The sequence below is a fragment of the Macrotis lagotis genome, chromosome X, assembly GCF_037893015.1.
Source record: "Macrotis lagotis isolate mMagLag1 chromosome X, bilby.v1.9.chrom.fasta, whole genome shotgun sequence".
NCBI classification, from domain to species: domain Eukaryota; kingdom Metazoa; phylum Chordata; class Mammalia; order Peramelemorphia; family Peramelidae; genus Macrotis; species Macrotis lagotis.
Window position 1 is genome coordinate 349,177,182 of NC_133666.1, and position 20,949 is coordinate 349,198,130.

A 20,949-nucleotide genomic window follows, 5' to 3' on the forward strand; every position below is an offset into this window, starting at 1 on the left:
TAATGTGTTTTAATTCTTGTTTGGTCATAAACTTTTCCTTTTTCTGTAAATCAGAGAGAATATTTTTGGGTCTATTAATTTATCTATGATATTGCTCTTTATATCTAAATCTTGTATCCATTTTGACCTTATTTTGGTATAGGGTGTAAGATGTGAATCTATGCCTAGTTTTTGCTAGGCTATTTTTCCAGTTTTCCCAACAAGTTTTGCCAAATAGTGAGATGTTATCCCAGAAGTTGAAGTTTTTGGGCTTGTCAAATAGTAGATGGCTGTAGTTATTTACTGCAGGCTCTTTTCAACCAATCCTAATCCACTGATCCATTACTCTGTTTCTTAACCAATGCCAGGCAGTTTTTTTCAGATTTTTCTAAAGCAATGGAGTTAAGTGGCTTGCCCAAGGCTACACAGCTAGGTAATTATTAAGTGTCTGAAACCGAATTTGAACTTAGGTACTCCTGACTCCAAGGCAAGTACTCTATCCACTGCACCACCTAGCCACCCATAGTGTCAGGCAGTTTTGATGCTGCATTATAGTATAATTTTATATCTGGTAGAGCTAGGCCACCTTCTTTTATATTTTTTCATATAGTCCCTTGATATTCTTGACCTTTTGTTGCTCCAGATGAATTTTGTTACTATTTTTTTCCTCGCTCAGTAACATAGTTATTTGGTAGTTTAATTAGTATGGCACTGAATAAGTAATTTAATATGGGAAGAATAGAGATTTTATTATATAGGCTTTACCTAACTATGAAAATTTTCCATTTTTCCCATTTATTTATATCTGACTTCATTTGAGTGAGAAGTGCTTTATAATTGTGTTCATAGTTACTGGATTTGTCTTGGGAAGTAGATTACCAAGTATTTAATGTTGCCATGACCTGATTTTAACACTTTATTATGATAGAGCTCTGCTTCCAATATGGAAGAATCATTTTTCCAAACTTGTGTGGTGTTTTGAGATACCCCTGCTAGGGATTTCATTTCCTTCAAGGTCTAATGAGAGGCTCTGACTGCTCTCCTGGCCTGTGCTCTGGGTTGTGAATGACCACAAGCACTCCCCTCTGCCCTGAAGCTGTGAGGATGGTCTCTGCTCTACTCTGGTAGTATAGGGGCCCAGACTTCAACATAGATCTGTGTGTCAACAAAACTACAGAGTCCTGTCCCATAACAGTTTCTGGGGGGCTCCACAGGCCTGCTTCTGACTCCTGGGCTGCACTTGTCTCCACACTCACTTTGGTAAGGCAGAGTATTCCTGGTGAACTTTCAAATTGTCCATGCCAATTCCTGGGCTGGAAGTTTTGGAAACCACCCCTGCTGCCATTGAGCCAGGTGCACACAGATACCCAAGCACTCCTTGGTTTGTTTCTGGAGGGCTGGAGCCAGGTTGCTTCTAGGGCCAGTGCTACCCATGTTGTGCTATGATCCTTTCCAACCCTGGTGGAACAGACCTCTCCTATGGATCTTCCAAGTTGTCTTAAACTGGAAAATTGTTTCTTTCAGTCTTTCTGTGGGTTCCACCATTTTAGAATTTGGTTATTCTTAATTTTAAGGTATTTACACTAGTCTAGGGGTGAGCTTCTAGAAATTCCTGCCTCCACTCTGCTATTTTGGCTCTACCCCTAATGACTTTTACTCTTTTAAATTTCACTCAACCCTACATTCATAAATCAATCCTTTGTCAGAAACACAAGCTGAATAAAGCATTTCCCAATTTACTTACTTCCTTTTCATAAGGATTATATTGGTTTTATTTATACTAAAGCTCTGCAATCTAATGCAATCAAAATAAGTCATTTTGAATTCTATAATGTTCTCTCCCTCTTCTTTGTTCTTTTTTTAAATTAAAAACTGCTCAGGATTTATTATAGAAGGCTGACAAAGTGTACAGATTAAATCTTTTCTCTTCCTAGAAAAATGGTAAGAATTTTGTGGACAGCCTATGCAAAATTTGAGGTTTGAGTAAGAGTGAGAAAGAGTGAGTGCAGGAGAGAGAGTAAGAATGAGAGAGAGAGTGGCAAGAGTAAGGTAAAATCAAGAATAGAGAGAAGGCACTGATCCTTCTCTTCCAGACATTTTTTTTAAATTTATTTTTATTAAAGATATTATTTGAGTTTTACAATTTTCCCCCAATCTTGCTTCCACACCCCCCCCACAGAAAGCACTCTGTCAGCCTTTACTTTGTTTCCATGTTGTACCTTGATACAAATTGGGTGTGATGAGAAAGAAATCATATCCTTAAAGAGAAGTCTAAGAGGTAACAAGATCAGACAATAAGATGTCTGTTGTTTTTTTTTTTCTGAATTAAAGGGAATAGTCCTTGCACTTTGTTCAAACTCCACAGCTCCTTATCTGGATACAGATGGTACTCTTCCCTGCAGACAGCCCAAAATTGTTCCCGATTGTTGCACTGATGGAAAGAGCAAGTCCTTCAAGGTTGAACATCACTCCCATGTTGCTGTTAGGGTGTACAATGTTTTTCTGGTTCTGCTCATCTCACTCAGCATCAGTTCATGCAAATCCCTCCAGGTTTCCCTGAAATCCTGTCCCTCCTGTTTTCTAGTAGAACAATAGTATTACATGACATACTTATACCACATTTTGCTAAACCATTCCCCAATTGAAGGACATTAACTGAATTTCCAATTCTTTGCCACCACAAACAGGGCTGCTATAAATATTTTTGTACAAGTAATGTTTTTACTCTTTTTCCTCATCTCTTCAGGGAACAGACCCAGTAGTGGTATTGCTGAGTCAAAGGTTATGCACATTTTTTGTTGTCCTTTGGGCATAGTTCCAAATAGCTCTCCAGAAGGGTTGGATGAGTTCACAGCTCCACCAATAGTGTAATAGTGTCCCATATTTCCCACTTCACATCCAACAATGATCATTATCCTTCCTGGTTATACTGGCCAATCTGAGAGGTGTGAGGTGGTACCTCAGAGAAGCTTTAATTTGCATTTCTCTAATAATCAGTGATTTAGAGCATTTTATCATATGGCTATGGATTACTTTGATCTCCTAGTCTGTAAATTGCCTTTGCATATCCTTTAACCATTTGTCAATTGGGGAATGGCTTTTTGTTTTAAAAATATGACTCAGTTCTCTGTATATTTTAGAAATGCGGCCTTTGTCAGAATCATTAGTTGTAAAGATTGTTTCCCAATTTACTACATTTCTTTTGATCTTGGTTACATTGGTTTTATCTGTGCAAAAGCTTTTTAATTTAATGTAATCAAAATCACCTAATTTGTTTTTAGTGATGTTCTCCAACTCTTCCTTAGTCATAAACTGCTCCCCTTTCTATAGATCTGATAGGTAAACTATTCCTTGATCTTATAATTTCTTATAGTATATATTTTTTTTTTGTCCAAGTCCTGTAACCATTTGGATCTTATCTTGGTAAAGGGTGTGAGGTGTTGGTCTAATCTAAGTTTCTTCCATATTAACTTCCAATTATCCCAGCAATTTTTATCAAAGAGGGAGTTTTTATCCCAAAGGTTGGAGTCTTTGGTTTTATCAAATTGCAGATAACTATAATCATCTCCTGCTTTTACACCTAGTCTATTCCACTGGTCCACCATTCTATTTCTTATCCAATACCAAACAGTTTTGATGACTGATGCTTTATAATATAATTTTATATCAGGTAGGCATAAACAACCTTCTTTTGTGCTTTTTTTTTCATTAATCTCCTGGCAATTCTTGACTTTTTATTTTTCCATATGAATTTACTTACAATTTTTTCTAACTCGTTAAAGTAATTTTTTGGAATTTTGATTGGTAAGGCACTAAACAGATAGTTTACTTTTGGTAGAATTGTCATTTTTATTATATTAGCTCTACCTATCCATGAGCAGTTGATATTAGCCCAGTTATTTAAAATATGATTTAATTTGTGTGACAAGGGTTTTATAATTTTTTCAAAAAGATTCTGAGTCTGTCTTGGCAAATAGACTCCCAAATATTTTATATTGTCTGAGGTTACTTTGAATGGAATTTCGCTTTCTACCACTTCCTGCTGTTTCTTGCTAGATATATATATATATAGAAAAGTTGAGGATTTATGAGGGTTTATTATATAAACTGCAAATGTGCTAAAATTGCTAATTGTTTCCAGTAGATTTTTAGATGATTTCTTGGGATTCTCCAGGTAGACCATCATGTCATCTGCAAAGAGTGAGAGTTTTGTCTCTTCCTTCCCAATTCTAATTCCTTTCCTTTCTTTTTCTTTTCTCATTGCTGATGCTATCATTTCTAATACAATATTGAATTGTAATGGTAATAATGGGCACTCTTGTTTCACCTCTGATCTTATTGGGAATGCCTCTAGCCTCTCCCCATTGAATATAATGCTTGTTGATGGTTTCAGATAGATACTGCTAATTATTTTAAGGAGCAGTCCATTTATTCCTACACTCTCTAGTGTTTTAATAGGAATGGATGCTGTATTTTGTCAAAAGCCTTTTCAACATCTATTGATATAAACATATAATTTCTTATATGCTTGTTGTTGATGTAATTGAGTATACTAACAGTTTTCCTAATATTGAACCAACCCTGCATTCCTGGAATAAATCCTACTTGATCATAATGTATTATCCTAGTGATGACTTGTTGTAATCATTTGGTAAAATTTTATTTAGGATTTTTGCATCTATATTAATCAGGGAAATACATCTATAATTTTCTTTCTCTGTTTTAACTCTTCCTGGTTTAGGTAACAGTACCATATTTGTTTCATAGAGAGAGAGTTGGGCAGATTTCCATCTTTCTCTCTTTTTCCAAAGAGTTTATATAGGATTGGAACCAATTATTCCTTAAATGTTTGGTAGAATTCACGTGTGAATCCATAAGGCCCTGGTGGGTTTTTTTTAAGGGAGTTCAGTAACGGCTTGTTGAATTTCTTTTTCTGAGATAGGGTAGTTTAGGTATTTAATCTTTTCTTCATTTAACTTGGGAAACTTATATTTTTGTAAATATTCATCCATTTCACTTAGATTATCAAATTTATTGGAATAGAGTTGGGCAAAATAATTTCGAATTATTACTTTAATTTCCTCCTCATTGGTGGTGAGTTCACCTTTTTCATTTATGATACTAGCAATTTGGTTTTCTTCTTTCTTTTTTTTAATCAAATTGACCAGAACTTTATGAATTTTATTGGTTTTTTTCATAATACCAACTTTTGGTTTTATTTATTAATTAAATAGGGTATTTTTGCTTTCAATTTTATTAATTTCTCCTTTAATTTTTAGAATCTCTAATTTGGTATTTAATTGGGGATTTTTGATTTGTTCTTTCTCTAATTTTTTTAGCTGCATGTTTAGTTCATTGATTTCCTCTTTCTCTAATTTATTCATATAAGCATTTAGAGCTATAATACATCCCCTGAGAGTCGCTTTGAATGAATCTCATAGGTTTTGGTATGTTGTATCATTATTATCATTATCTAGGATAAAATGGTTAATTCTTTCTATAATTTGTTTTTTGGTCCACTCATTTTTAAAAATGAGGTTATTCAGTTTCCAATTTGTTCTGGGTCTATATCTCCTTGGCCCAGTATTGCATATGCCTTTTATTGCATCATGATTTGAGAAAGTTGTATTCACTATTTCTGCCTTTCTGCATTTGACCATTAGGTTTTTATGTCCTAGTATATGGTCAATTTTTGTGTAAGTTCCATGTACTGAAGAGAAAAAGGTATATTCCTTTCTATCACCATTCAGTTTCCTCCATAAGTCTACCATATCTGATTTTTCTAACAATCTATTTACCTAATTTCTTTCTTGCTTGTTTTATGATTTGATTTATCTGGATCTTATAGTGGGAGGTTGAGGTCTCTCACTAGTAGAATTTTCTGTCTATGTCTTCCTCTAGTTCTTTCAGGTTCTCCTCTAAGAGTTTGGGTGCTGTCCCACTGGGTGCATTTATATTCAATATTGAAATGACTTAATTTTCTATGGTAACTTTTTGGAGGATAAAATTTCCTTCCTTATCTCTTTTATAGCTATTTTTGCTGCTGCTTTGTCTGAGATAAGGATTGCTACATCTGTTTTTTTTTTTACTTCAGCTGAGCTGAAGCAAGATATATTTTTCTCCAACCTTTTCCCTTTAGTCTATATGTATGTCTCTGCTTCAAATGAGTTTCTTGTAAGCAGCATATTGTAGGAATCTGGTTTTTAATCTACTCTGCTATCTGCTTACGTTTTAAGGGAGAGTTCATCCCATTCACATTCAAGATTATGATTACTAATTCTTTATTGCCCTCCATGCTATCTTCCCTCTGTTTGTATTTTCTCCTTTCCCCCCCTTTTATCCATATTCCCCAGTCTTTTGTTTCTGAAAACCACCCCCTTCAGTGTGTTTGCCCTCCTGTATCACATCCTCCCCTTTCTTTCCACCCTTCCCTTCTTCCCTTTTCCCTTCCTTTTGTTATTTCCCTTTATTTCCCCCACTCCCCTTCCCTTTCTCTGTCCCCCCTCTCCCCTTTCCCCCTTTTAATACTTGAAAGGTTAGATGTTTTATAAGTTAACTAAGTATGTGTAGCTTGACTGTAAGCAAAGTCTGATTAAAAGAAGATTCAGGTGTTTCTCCTCTGCTCGCTTCTTCCCCACTATTACCAGAGGTTTTTTGGAGCTCTTAGTGTAATGAGATTTACCCCATTCAATCCCCTCCCTCCTCCCCTCTCTTTCCTGTCATTCTGTATATTCTATCGAGTAGAGTCAAAATTCCTTAGAGTTATTAGAGTCTTTCTCCCAAGTGTGGTTAAAGCCAGTTACATCCCATTAGATAGTAGTCTCATGGATAGGTCAAGAATGTCCATCATTTCTGGTTAGGTGTATTCTCTCTATTATAGTTACATTTCTCAAGGTTTATAAGAATCTGTTTCCCCCCCTCCCATGCTGGGATATAGACAGTTTCAACTTACTGGATTGCATTTTTTTTTCTTTTACCATTTTACCCCCCCCCCCCTTTTTACCTTTTCGTGTGTCTCTTGAAACTCCTGTTTGTTGTCCAAATTTTCTGGTTATCTCTGGTCTTTTCATCAGAAATTTTTGGAATTCTTCCATTTTGTTAAATGTCCATCTTTTTCCCTGGAAGAAAAGGCTCAGTTTTGTGGGAAAGTAGATTCTTGGCTGCATTGCAAGCTCCCTTGCTCTTTGAAATATCTCAGGCCAGGGCCTTTGATCCCTTAATGTTGATGCAGCCAGGTCCTGCATGATCCTTACTGTGGCTTCTTGATATTTAAATGGTTTCTTTCTGGCTGCTTGCAGGATTTTCTCTTTTATCTGATAGTTCTGGAATTTGGCCACAACATTCCTTGGTGTTTTCATTTTAGGATCTTTTTCTGGTGGGGATCGATGTACTCTTTCAATAACTACTTGGCCCTCTGATTTCATGATATCCAGGCAGTTTTCCATCACTAGATAATGTAATATTAAGTCCAGGCTTTATTTTCTCTTCAATGTTTTCAGGAAGTCCTATAATTTTCAGGTTGCTTCTCGTGATCTATTCTCAAGGTCAGTGGTTTTGTTGATGAGGTATTTTAGGTTCACTTCTATTTTTTCTATTTTTTGATTTCATTTAACTGACTCTTGCTGTGTCATGGAGTCATTAGTTTCTGTAGACTCCATTCTTTTTTTTAGGGAGGAGTTTTCTTCATTAACCTTTTGCAGCTCCTTTTCCAATTGGTCAATTCTACTTTTGAAAGAGCTTTCCATTTGACCAATTGAGGTTTTGAGAGAATTAATTTCTGTTTGCATTTGCCCATTTGAGGATCTGAGAGAATTATTCTCATTTTGTATTTGTCCAATTGAGGATCTGTAAGTTTTATTCTCATTTTGTAATTGTCCAATTGATGATGTGAGAGATTTATTCTCCTTTTGTGTTTGTCCAATTGTATTTTCTAAGGTTTTGTTTTCTTGTTGCAAGGTATTATCTCTCCCAAATTTTTAAACTCCTTCCTTATTTCTTCAAGGAAGTCTTTCTGTGCTGGAGACCAGATTGTATTCTCCTCAGATGTTCCAGGTCTCTCTGAGTTGGTGTCTTTCCCTTCCATGAATTTTTCTATGGATCCACCTTTCTACTGACCCTTCTTCATTGTGCTAAGACTTTGAATTGCGGGGGGGGGCACTGGTTCACCTGGACTTGGGATCACTAAAGGCTTTACTGAGTGCAGTTTCTCTGCCTGGCCAGTAGGAGGTGCTGGTTTCCCTCTCTGGAGTGTCGTCACCTTGGTTGAGAGGCCTTCTCCCTTTGCCAGAAGGGAGGAGTTGGAGCTATTGAATTCTTTTGCCTTCACTCAATGGTGGGCTTTACCCTTGCCTGAGGTCATTCCTCAGCAGGGCTGGTTCTTCTGCTCACACAGCTGGGCCTGAGGCAGAAGTAGTTTGCATTTGTTTGTTTGGGAAGAGGTCTCTTTGCAATGGAGGGGTGGACTCATAGTTTCTCAGACCCAGGGAGCCTAGAGATGGTGTCCACAGCTCTCTTATGCCAGAACTCTCCCCCCAGCCTGGCCCCCAAGCTCCAGGGGGAAAGCACCAACACCAGAACCTCTGCTTCCCCTCAGACCCAAGCCCCTTTCATCCAACCCCACTGCTGATCCAGCAGGTCTGGCTCTCCAGCCCTCAGACTCCCTGTTCCAATTCAGCCATTAATCTGGCTGAAACAGGGCTGATCCTCCCTCTGAGCCCAGACTCACCCACCCAAATTCTGCCAAAGCTGCTGAGGGAGACAAATCCTGAGTTCTTTCTCCTGGCTTTTCTTTCTGTGTTTTGTGGGTAGGATTTCTTTTAAGAGGTTTGTTTTATGTGATAGATGGGGAAGAGATCAGGAGACTTTAGAACTGTGCCTGTCTTCTCTCCGCCAACTTGGCCGGAAGTCCAGACATTTTTTTAATTGATATTTTATTTTTCCAAAAATATATTTGAAAATTTTCAACAATCATCTATATGCCTAAGTATATTTTTAAGTTACAAAATTTCCTTCCACCCGCCCTTGCCATAATCAGTTCAATATTGTATATATGTATTTTTGTTAAACATGTTTGCAGATTAGTTAATTTTAGCATGAGAAATTAGCATTAAGGGAAAGGAATATATAAAAGTTTTTAAATTTTTTTAATGAATATGGTATTCATCAGATGCTGAAGTATTTTTGTCTTGTTCTGTTTTTCTTTCTCTATATAGGGATAGCATTGCCACTGTCTGTCTTATAGGGTTGTCCTAGGTCTGTGAATTGCTGAGAGCAGTTTCATTCATCATTGTTGTGTGCCAGTTGGTTAACTTATTCCTGGACTCATAACCTATTACTTGATTCAGTCTAGTTGTAGGCAAGTTCTCAGGTGAATGTTAAAGAGGAAGGAGACAAAGATGGCAAGTTCAACATTTATTTAACATATTGCAAGAACTTAAATACACTTTTTAGTTCTTGTTTTACTCCCATTCACATGATATTCCCTAAGTAGCCAGTCAAACAATGCTTCCATGCTCATGGATAGCAGATGATCAATGAATTTAAAAGTTTACTTTCTCAGGTTTAGTGCTCTCACACAATGTTAATTTCTCAGGCTTAGTGCTCTCACACAATGTTCCAGGAAATGTCAAAACATGAGGAACAGATAAGAAGATCCAGAGAGCTGACCCAGGTAAGTAGGCCATGGTTTATATGGGCAAGAGGACCTTTAGTTCATTCCCAGTTAGTTGATGAACTTCCTGTGACCCTCAATAGTTGCTTACAAATCCCCCTTTTAATTTTGTGGTGAATTTGTTGTAAGCCATCCACAAGAGTGTGGATTATATTTATAAAATATCATATGAGAGGCACTATGATAGAGACATTTATCATAAGCATTATCATCACTGAGACACCATTCCCAAGGTGGTTCCAAAGCATTGTAGGACTAAGAAGTTTATCAAACCAGTAAATACTAAGTTAAATACTAAGTTACACAGCATGATCAGGAAAGAGATCTTGATTTGAAACATCAGTTTCACTTAATTTTTTCCACAAATCAATGAAATTCTAAACTCAAACTAAAAGGAATAACATTTACCATAGGTTACTGTAACTATTTCATATCTGAATTACACATAGACACAAGCGCAAACACACAGGAACAACTCCTTTGAATAAAGATTTCAAATTTACCAAAGTGAGAATGTTGGACACCCTGGCCAGCACCAAAATCTCAAAATATAGAAACATTTTTCCACCTCACCTGGCCAGTAGAAAGATGTAAAATGCACAAATACACAAATGTATTGATATTACATATTTTTTGAATGTACCAATTAATATTGGTGAAGAAAAATAACTTTTAGAATCAATCAGAATTTCTTGAGGGACCTCACTTAAGATCTTGATCATTAAGATCTTGAAACAGCCCATCAATATTTAAAATTGATTAAATTAGTAAGTAACTTTACAAAGTTTAAAGTTAGCTACTATATTCCAGAGGTATTTATAAGCACAGACTTCATTAAAAGATGAAATCTGAATTTCCTAGTATCAGAAAAAGTCTTCCTCTTATGTTGCTGTCTTAACCCAAAGAGGATATACAAAATAAACCAACCCAATATTGAGTCCCATTTGTCCCATTCATTTCTTTACCATAGACAGCTGGCACAAGATTTATCTATAGACGCATCAGTTGGATCAGTTCAAATGATCTGTTCCTACATCTCATTCTCTGTGCATTTTGATAGCCTGAGCTTCTTCCTCCTGATGTTGGAAATCATTTTTAACTCTCTGAGAAATGTTTCTGATCTGGAGGTCATTTTATATTCTCCCCTCAAGCATCACATTTTCCTTCTTTTCTGTGATAATATTTTTTCCATTTCTTTTATCCAAGTTACCTTTCAATCTACCCTGCTTTGTCTAACTTTTCTAACTCAATTTGTGATATGTTATGTGCATTACTCAAAGTGTCTTATTTTTGTGGGGTGATTTATTAGCAGAGAACTCTAAATGCTTGTTTACTGCCATGGGGACATGGAGGTTAGGAACTCCAATGCTTTGCTCAGTTGACCTACAATTAGAAAGTCTCTCTGGACCATCAGTGTTGGAGCTGTCAGTGATTCACTCCCTGTGCTACTGGGAAAAGTTGGAACTCCAGGGACTGTCTTTGGGCTGTTTGCAACAGAATTCCAGGCTCTCCAGGCTGGTAATGCAAAGGACTTACTTTCTAGTTCAGGCTGAACGGTACATTCTGGTCAACCAAATAATCATCCTGGGCACCTGCAACAGAACTCTCCCAAATAGCGCACCACATGACCATTGTATCAAATCAGAATTGTGAGAGATCTCCCAAGCTGAGGACTGCAGATTACTGCCCACCCCACCCCCACCACCAGTTTCTATTTCTGTTAGTTTCTATTCTCTGATCTCATACACTCACACTTGCTGAAAGATGTTCCTCACAGTTCTTTTGTCGATTCTGTCAGTACAAAATGTGTTGAGATTTGATTAATACAATTTCTAAGGGAAACTCAGGAGCGTGTAAGAAAATTCCCGACTTCTCTCTGCCTTCTTCCTCACATTTCTGAAAACAGGAATTTAATTATGTTATACTTAAAAGTAGATATAAGGAAAAAAGAGGAAAGTGATCTTGAATTTATTTAATGAGAATAGCTTTCATGAAAATGAAAGGGGCCATAATTATAAGCTTAGTGAAAAACTTTCAAGAAGCAAATATTGCTAATTACCAATAGTATATCCTTTTAAAAGCAGTTTTCTTGGGATGTTTCAGTAGTCTTGAATATTGGCTATCAGTACATTTACCAGTAGAGTATTGCCCTATTGTATTTTTAATTTTTAAATAGTTATAAAAACATACATTACAAAAACATAATTATGCCATATGTTTTATATTTATGGATTATGGAACTCCTGACCCTAGACAAAAATGTACTATTTAATATAAGATATTGCTGGGTTGAATATAATACCATAGACAAATATTCCCCCTTTCTCATAAGGGTTTCTCATAACAAACTAATGCAAAGAATTTGGTGATGTATGAGAAGTGAAATATACAGAGGACCTTAAGTATTCTTTCAGTCCTGCTTAAGGAACTTTCTGGATGCTTTATATGTTACTCTGAATGTATGTTTGTGTGTGTGTAGGTGTGTACACTAGGTATGGGGAGTGGGGAGATTAGATGGGATAAATAAAGGTTTGTTTGTAGTAGTAACTATTACATTCATAGTTTATTCCCTAGACACCCAATAACAGGCTGAAGTAGAAGTATTTTGTTTGTAAAATACTGATAAATCTGGAATACTATCACTAACATTCCAGGGAAATTATTTTTAGAATATTTTCTTTATAAATCATTAATGAGAAAGAATACTTCAAGAAATCCCCTTGAATTTCAATCATCTGGGAGGATTTTTCCCAATCTCATTTATATTTCTTAAGTTTTGATGTTTCTTCGAGCATCTATATTGTTGAGTCAGACCTTGGTAATTGATTTTGCAATGTCTGTGTACCTGGATTGGGGGATTGTAGGGAGATTATATTTTATTTGTTTAATGGCTATCAGTTATTGTTCATCTTAAGCTAAAGAGAAAAAAATTTGGACCCAGTAGAACTGCTCTGGATCTTATGGGGGCAAATGACAAAGATACTTTTTATTTTGTTATTGAGTGAATGACAGGCAACACATTTCTGAAACTCTTCCTCTTCTAATTTGGAGATTTATATCTAGGGAAATGAACAATATTCACAACTAGATAAATGATGTGAGATCTGTCAGTCAGTTTCAGCCATTCTGTTCAGGATTAGATGACGAATGATATAGTTTGCTTTGGATAATCTATAAACTTAAATGGTGCATTTGAATCTTGAACATAAAGTCTCAATTGCACAAAAATTCTCTTTTATTTCTCATGATTCTCACCACATAATATGTTTAGCAATAGTTTAGGCATCTGTCATTGATCATTCTCATTTTTCCCCCTTATTCTCATAAATTACCTGTTGAGTTGTGTGATTTCTCCAAGATGTCATAAATGTGAATTTATGGTTCAAAGATTCTCATTTTTGCTTATGTGTTCAGCAAAATATTAGTAGGACTGCATGTGATATGATATGAAAATGTTAATAATGGCACTTTCTGTGTTTTGGAAAGCTATAAATTGTATAAATGGAAAAATAACAGATTAATAAGATGTTTAATGCTAAAAACAGAAATCATGATAAATAATTTAGAAAATTAACCAACTAAATAATGAAAAAAATGTTAGTAATAGTTCACAAAATTGAACAGAATTACAATGTATATGCTTAATTTAAAAAACATGAATATAGGAAATGATTTTGCTATTATCATAGCTTGCTTAAATTTGTTCTCAATATTAAGTAGATAAGAAGGTGAAATGTTATGGTTTTATGTCAACATCTACCACACACACACACACACACACACACATACACACACACACACACACAAACACATATCTATAATATATATGTGAATATCTTTGCGTGTATAGATGTTTTTGTTGGTAATATCACTTTTTTTTTAAATTTTCATTCTTTTTTAAGTTTAAGTTTTTCTCTTCTGGAAGCCACAAATCTATGTTGATGTACAAATTTGATTAGATGGAAGCAGTGGTTATGTTCCCCAACTCCTTTTCCCCACTAATATATTATTTTGTCAGTCTTTGAAAAGTCATCAGTGATGGAAAAAAAGATTAAAAACGTCCCAACCCTACTCTCCCCACCCCCCCACAAAAAAGCAAGGAGTTATCTGTGAGCACAAAAAATGGTATTTTTTGCCCTGGGTTACATCTATTTGGGAAAATTGCAAGAGGGGAGAAGTGAGTTAGAAGAGGCCACAGTTGGCAGAGGGGTGATGATCTTCAAAGTAGTCCTTCTTGTCCTGCCAACCATCCTGGGAATTCAAATGCTGGTGCCATGGATGGCCATGCCAGTGGAGAACTCGTTGACATTGGATGTTTCATTGAAACCTGTCAGGTGACAGACATTGTCCAGATTCCCTTTGGAGTCATAGACTTGGATGTGATATTTGTGTCATTTGTTCAGTCTCTCAATGGTTTCTTCAATAAGCTTTAGACCATTCTCTTATTTCATTGCCTTAGTACTGAAGTTAGTATGGCAACCAGCTCCATTGAACTTTCTGGGAATTGACTTGGGATCAAATGTTACAATCATTCCAAAATCTTCACACACTTGATGGAGGATGAAGTGGGCAATTCAGAGATGATCTCCCATTTCAATCCATTCTAGAACTCCCGCTAAGTTGGCATTATTTCATCGTTTTTCTCCCTCCCCCCAATTTTCACTCTAGCATATAGAAAAGAATGGTAATGAGCTTCTTCTATCTCTTCTATGCATTTTGTCAGCTCCCATGCTACAGTAATATGGCCCCTGGGGCCCAGGGAACCCATTGGTGACCATCTGTATCCATGAGAGTATACTCTTGTTCCATACCAAACCAGGGTTTCTGGTTGGTTGCCATATCCATTATCTGTATACAGGTATGCGTCAGATTGGTCTCTGAGGGCTTGTGATTATACTTGAAAATTTCACAGAGAACCAGTTTGTTGGGGTCTTTCAGAAGGGGTCTCAGAACAGAGCAGCAGGTATAAGATACATATCACTATTAGGGCCTTCTGATTGAAAAGTGCTGGAGACATCAAAATTTCATTCAGACAAATCATCTATGCTCTTTGGTTCAGTGTTTTGGGTCCAGGTTTTACAGTTCATTCCCTCACCCATGACATCAATCCAAATGCACATGGCCAGGACTTTGTTCCCTTGAGGAAGATTTAAGTGCATCTGCTTGATATTTTTGTTCAAGTGAGAACTGGCTGGGGTGGACTTCTTAGAAGCTGTCGTGGGTCTGGAAGTGGGCCAGAAACAAGTTGTCAGAGTGGAGGGCATGGGGTGCTCCTTGGGTGGGCAGGCTCCTGAGCTGGAAAGGTTGGAGGCTCTAGTTAGATAGTGGCCATGGAGGGGGCACTGGGGGCAGTGGTAGTGGCTCTAATCGCAACAGAGTCTTCCATTCTCTCAGAAGTAATAACACTTCTAACCCTATCTGAAATGACTGCCAAGACACTTAGAATAAGAATACTCCATTTCCAAATATTTCACATATAATCTAAACCAGGGTAAAGTACTGACAATTTTAAAGTCACTCGAATGAGAAAGGTCAAGAGGATTAAGAAATGCATAACTATCTTTTGTGAGAACTGGGATGTATGGGAAGCTTAGAAGTACTACAAGCTCTGGTGTAAGAGCTTGCCAAAAACCTTTTCAGGGCTATTTCTCCACCTTTTTGTCCTCCTTTGATCTAAATCTCCCCTGTTCCTTCAAAAATCTATAGAATGCACAAAACTACACCCCAATAAAATCAAATTGGCAACTGGAATAAACCAGGTTGAGGGCAATCAATAGACTTCAAAATTTTGCTGAATTAGACAATGTCTAACACAAACATGAAGATATTTTGTGGCAGAATGAGAAGATAAGAATAATATATTTCAATATTGCATGAAGACAGATAAAACAAATGATTATAGAGCACTTGTCAGACATCAAAGACTCCAAATTCATCTACTGCATCTCAACATATTTCAAATTGTCTTGACTTTGGCCTGTCACTAAATTTTAGTAACTCTAGAAGATAGAGTGGAGTTGACAATTTTGGACAACTTTACTTCACTTAAATTCAGCAGCAAGGCAAGGTATCACCCTTTGATGTATTGATTTTCTTAAAATATGGACAAACAAAATCTCGTGAAGATTAGGTAAAGTAATTCGAAGATTTTGCCCATCAAATTGAGGAATGGTTAAACATGTTTTGGCACATGAATTCTAAGCAATATTATTGCTCTATTAGAAACCATAAATGGTCAGACTCTAGAGAAGCGTGGAATGGGTTACAGGATCTGTTGCTGAGTGAAGGGAGCAGAAGCAAGAGAACAATGTATGCATTAATAGCAACGTAGTGAGATGATCACTATTGATGGAAGCAGTACCTCTCAGCAGTTCAGAGAGCTAGGACAACCACATTACACCAGCTAGGGACAATGTGATCCCCACCCAGAGGAAGAACAACAAAACAAAATAAAACAATAGCAAACAAAACAACTCTGAAGAATATGATGAACACTTCATTAAAAAAATTATCTCATTTGTATCTCTTTGACTTAATCTTAATTCAGCATATAAAAAATGACTAATCTGTAGACTAGTTTATCAAAAATATGTATGTACACTGCTAACCTGACTGTTCACTGCTGAGGGGAAGGGAGGGGGAAGGGAGTGTGGAAGGAAATTTTGTAACTTAAAAATAAATACATGTAAATACATGAAAAAAAATTAAAAATAGTAAAAAGAAAGAATTTAGTACTTTTAATCTCGAGAAAAAATACTTTTTGTTTTTTATAACTTAACTTCAACTGAATAACTTTCCACTGGAAAGAATGTTATATCTAGAATTAGAAGATTTGTATTCAGAGCATGAATCTCCATCCAATTACTTGTATATACTGAGAATATGTCTTTAGAGAGCAATCACTTATTACACATCTATTATATTCCAGACTCTGTGTTAATGTCTGGGTTAGCATTTTTTAAGATTCATATTAATGCAAATTGCTATGTCCAAGTGTGCTATATAAGGGATAAATTGCAATAATCTCAGAGAGAAGGCTTCAAATTTGAGGAATATTTGCAAATGTTTCTCATAGAAAGCATTTTGTTAGTTTAAATTTTTAAAAACCCTGATTAATGTAGGGGGCGGAAATGAGGAGGTAGAAATAAATTTGGCTCAATTACCTATATTTAAGAAATCATACCATTATCTGAACTATTTGCTTTATCTTTCATATTATTTCATTGTCTTTACTAAATCTTAGCAAAATGTCATTTTCTGATTATCAATTTTACTTAAAGGTAATTTTGCTTTTGCTTTGTTTGAGATGATTGCTACTTCTGATTACCTCCAACTTTTTTATCATAACTCTGTGTATCTTTCTGACCCTGTTTTGTCTCTTCACATCACAAATGATTGGATTCTGGTTTCCAATACATTTTGTCATTCATTTTTTTTAAGATTACCTTTATTGCTTTTCCAGTTTACATGTGAAGACAGTTTTCAAAATTTGTCCTTTTATTTGTTTCTAAGTATCACATTTTTCTCCCAACTTTTGTTTTCTCTCCCATCTTTCCATGGCAGTGAACAATCTTACTTAAGTTGCACATGGCTAATTATGTTTCACAAATTTCCATTTTGGTAAACTTTGAAAAAAAAGTAGAACTAAGGAAAAACATGAAAGAGAAAAAAACAACATAAAGATGTTTTAAAAAGTGGACATAGCATGCTTTACTCTACATTCAGTCTCCATAGACATTTTTCCTATCTGTGGATATGGATGGCATTTTCCATATCTGATCTGTCAAGATTATCCCTGATCATTGAACTTCTTAGAGGAGCGGCATCCAGCTATGTTGCTATTAAAATGTTCAATGTTCTTTTGGTTGTGTTCATTTTACTCAGTATCAATTCATGCAGTCCTTTTCAGGCTTTTCTAAAGTTGAACTGCTCATGAATTCTTACAGAACAATTGTACTCTATAGAATTAATAGACATTAACTTGTTCAGTCAATACCTAATTGATGAACATTCCCAAAATTTCCATTCTTTGCCACTACAAAAGAGATGTTATGAGTATTTTTGTTCCTGTGATTTCTTAAATATAGGTAATTGAGCCAAATTTATTTCTACCTCTTCATCTCTGCCCCTTACATTTATCAGGCTTTTTAAAATTTAAACTAACACAATACACAATTCTATGAGAAATCTTTGCAAAATTCCTCAAATTTGAAACCATCTCTCTAAGACAATCCAAAATTATCCCTTATATACTTGGACATAGCTATTTGCATTAACATGTATCTTAAAAAATGCTACCCCGGAAATTAACAAAGAATATGGAATATAATAGATGTGTAATAAAACTTTGCTCTCTAAAGGCTTATCCTAGTATATATGCAAATAATTGGATGGAGATTCATGTTTTGAATACAGATCTTCTAATTCTAGATATAACATTCTTTCCAGGTGAAAGTTATTCAGTTGAAGTTAGGTTAGAACAAAATTATCTTTTTCTCAAGATTAAAAGTACTAAGTTCTTTCTTTTTAATACTTTTATTTTTTAATGCATTTACACATGTTTATTTTTAAGTTATAAAATTTCCTTCCACACTCCCTTCCCTTCCCCTCCCCTCAGCAGTGAACAGTCAGGTTAGCAGTGTATATGCATATTTTTGATAAATCAGTATACAGACTAGTCATTTTTGGTATGCTGAATTAGGATTAAGAGAAAGAGATATAAATGAGATAATTTTTTATAAAGTGTTCATCATATTATGAAGGATTGTTTTGTTTATTATTGTTTTATTTTGTTTTGTTGTTCTTTCTCTGGGTAGGGTAACATTAGACCATAGCTAGTCTAATGCAGTTGTCCTAGTTCTCTGAACTGCTGAGCGGAGCTGCTTCCATCAAGGCTAATCATTTTATGTTGCTATCAATGCATACATTGTGCTCTTTTTTCGCTCTCTTTGAGTTATAGATCAGGTAGTTTTATATTTGCATCAAAGGATATTTACAGCTTTATTGCCTTTTTAGCATAATTCCAAATTGCTTTCCAGAATTATTGGATAAGCTTATAACTTGACCATAATGCATTAGTATCCCAGTTTTCCCACAGCCTCTCCATCATTGATCATTTTCCTTATTTGTCATTTTAGCTGATCTAATGGGTGTGAAGTGTGTAACTCAAGAGTTATTTTAATGTGTATTTTTGTAATCAATAATGATTTGGGGCATTTTTTCATGACTCTAGATGGCTTTAATTTCTTCTTCTCGGACTCCCAGTTGAGATGTCAGATAGAAGTCAGGAATTTTCTTATGCTTTCCTAGTTTTCATCAAAAAAAAAACATTAATCAAGGAGGAAAAAAATACAATTAATGGGCGATAGCATAGAGGGTAATGAAGAATTAGTATATATAACTGAATGAGAATCAGATGAACTTCCTCAGAAAATGAAAGTGGATAGTGGGCTGGAGTAAAAACCAGAATCCTACAATATACCGTTTACAAAATAATACATTTGAAGCAGAGAGATAAACACATAGCTGACATAGAAGACTACAGAATAATATATTATATTTCAGAAGAAGTGAACAAAAGCAAGGCTAATGAGCTTAATCTCAGAAAAACTCAAAGTATATGAAAAGGGAATGCTCAGATGAAGAAATTAAAGCTACCTATAGACAGAAAAAAATCTAAATCATTATTGATTAAAGAAATGCAATTTAAAACAACTTTGAGGTACCACTTCAATCTAATCAGATTGGTCAATATGACTAAAAAGGAAAATGATCAGTGATGGAGGAGATGTGGGAAAACTGGAAGAGTAATGTATTGTTAGTGGAGTTGTGAATTGATTGAAATTTTCCAGAGAACAATTTGGGATTATGCTCAAAGGGAAGAAATGCTGTGCATTTTCTTTGATTCAGCGATATTACTACTAAAGCCTGAATACCAGATTACAAAAAAGGGTAAAAAAACCCACTTGCACAAAAATTTTTGTATTAGCAAAGAATTGGAAATTGAGGGTATGATCCTCAATTTGGAAATGGTTGAAAAAATTTTGGTTCATGGATGTATTGGAAAAAATATTGTTCTGTAAGAAATAATTAGGAATAGGACTTCAGAATAACCTGAAGGGACTTTTTTGGACTGATGTTGAATGAAGAGAGCAGTAGTGAACACTAACAACAATGATGCATGATGATCAACAGAAATGGAACTGTTCATTTCAGCAGTATAAGGATCAAAGTTAATTTTAGAAGACTAATGATGGAGAATATAAAGGAATTATGGAGTTTAAATATGGATCAAAGTTTACTATCTTCAATATTTAAATGTTATCTAATATACCTTTTCTCATTTACATTTGATTCTCTGTTCACTTTATGATTAATATGAATTCATGTGTAGCATGTTTATACATGTTTAGACTATAGTGGATTGTTTTCTGTCAGGAGGAGTGAGAAATTTTTTAATTGATATTTTATTGTTCCAAAGACATGTTAGGAAGATTTTTCCACGTGCAAACGTATATATTTAAGTCAAAAAATTTCCTTCCACTCTCCCTTCTCACCTCCTCCTCTCAGTGGCAAATAGGTTAACATTGTATAGACATATTTTGATAAGGAAGAAATATGAAATAGATAAATTTTATAAAGTGTTAACAGATTCTGGTGGGGTATTTTTTTATGACTTTTGGTTTCTTTCTCTTTTTTTCGTGTTCTATTTTGTTTTGTTTATTTTCCCTCTGAATGGAGATAGCATTGTCCATACATTGTCTAAAATTTTCCTGGCTTTCAGAACAGCTGAGAGGAGCTGCTTCCATTAAGGTTGATCATCTCACAATATCGCTGTTAATGTGTACATTGGTCTGTTTGTTCTATTCCCTTGATTTAGCCATTCCCCAATTGAAGAACATCCCCTGAATTTCCAATTCTTTACCACTACATAAACTACTGCTATGAATATTTTGGAACAGTGGGACTTTTCCAATTTTTATGATTTATTCTGCATATAGATATAGAATTGGAATTGCTGGGTCAAAGGGAATGAACAATTTTATTGCTCTTTGGACAGAGTTCCATATAGCTCTCCAGAATGGTTGGGTCTCTTCAAAACTCCACTAGTAATACGTCAATGTTCTAATCCTCCCACAACCTCTGCAACATTTTAATCATTTTCCCTTTTTCTCATTTTAGACAAACTGATAGATATCATGTGATTCTTCATAGTTGTTTTAATTAGAATTTCTCTAATCAACAATGATTTGGAAAATGTTTTCATATGATTATATAGAACTTTAATTTCTTCATTTCAA

The 20,949-nt window shown here is 35.2% G+C and overlaps 1 pseudogene; it reads right to left on the reverse strand.

Moving 5' to 3' along the window:
* Nucleotides 1-13,831: 13,831 nt before the first annotated feature.
* LOC141499104 (glutamine synthetase pseudogene) lies at nt 13,832-14,913 on the reverse strand (annotated as a pseudogene).
* Between the last annotated feature and the right edge of the window lie 6,036 nt (nt 14,914-20,949).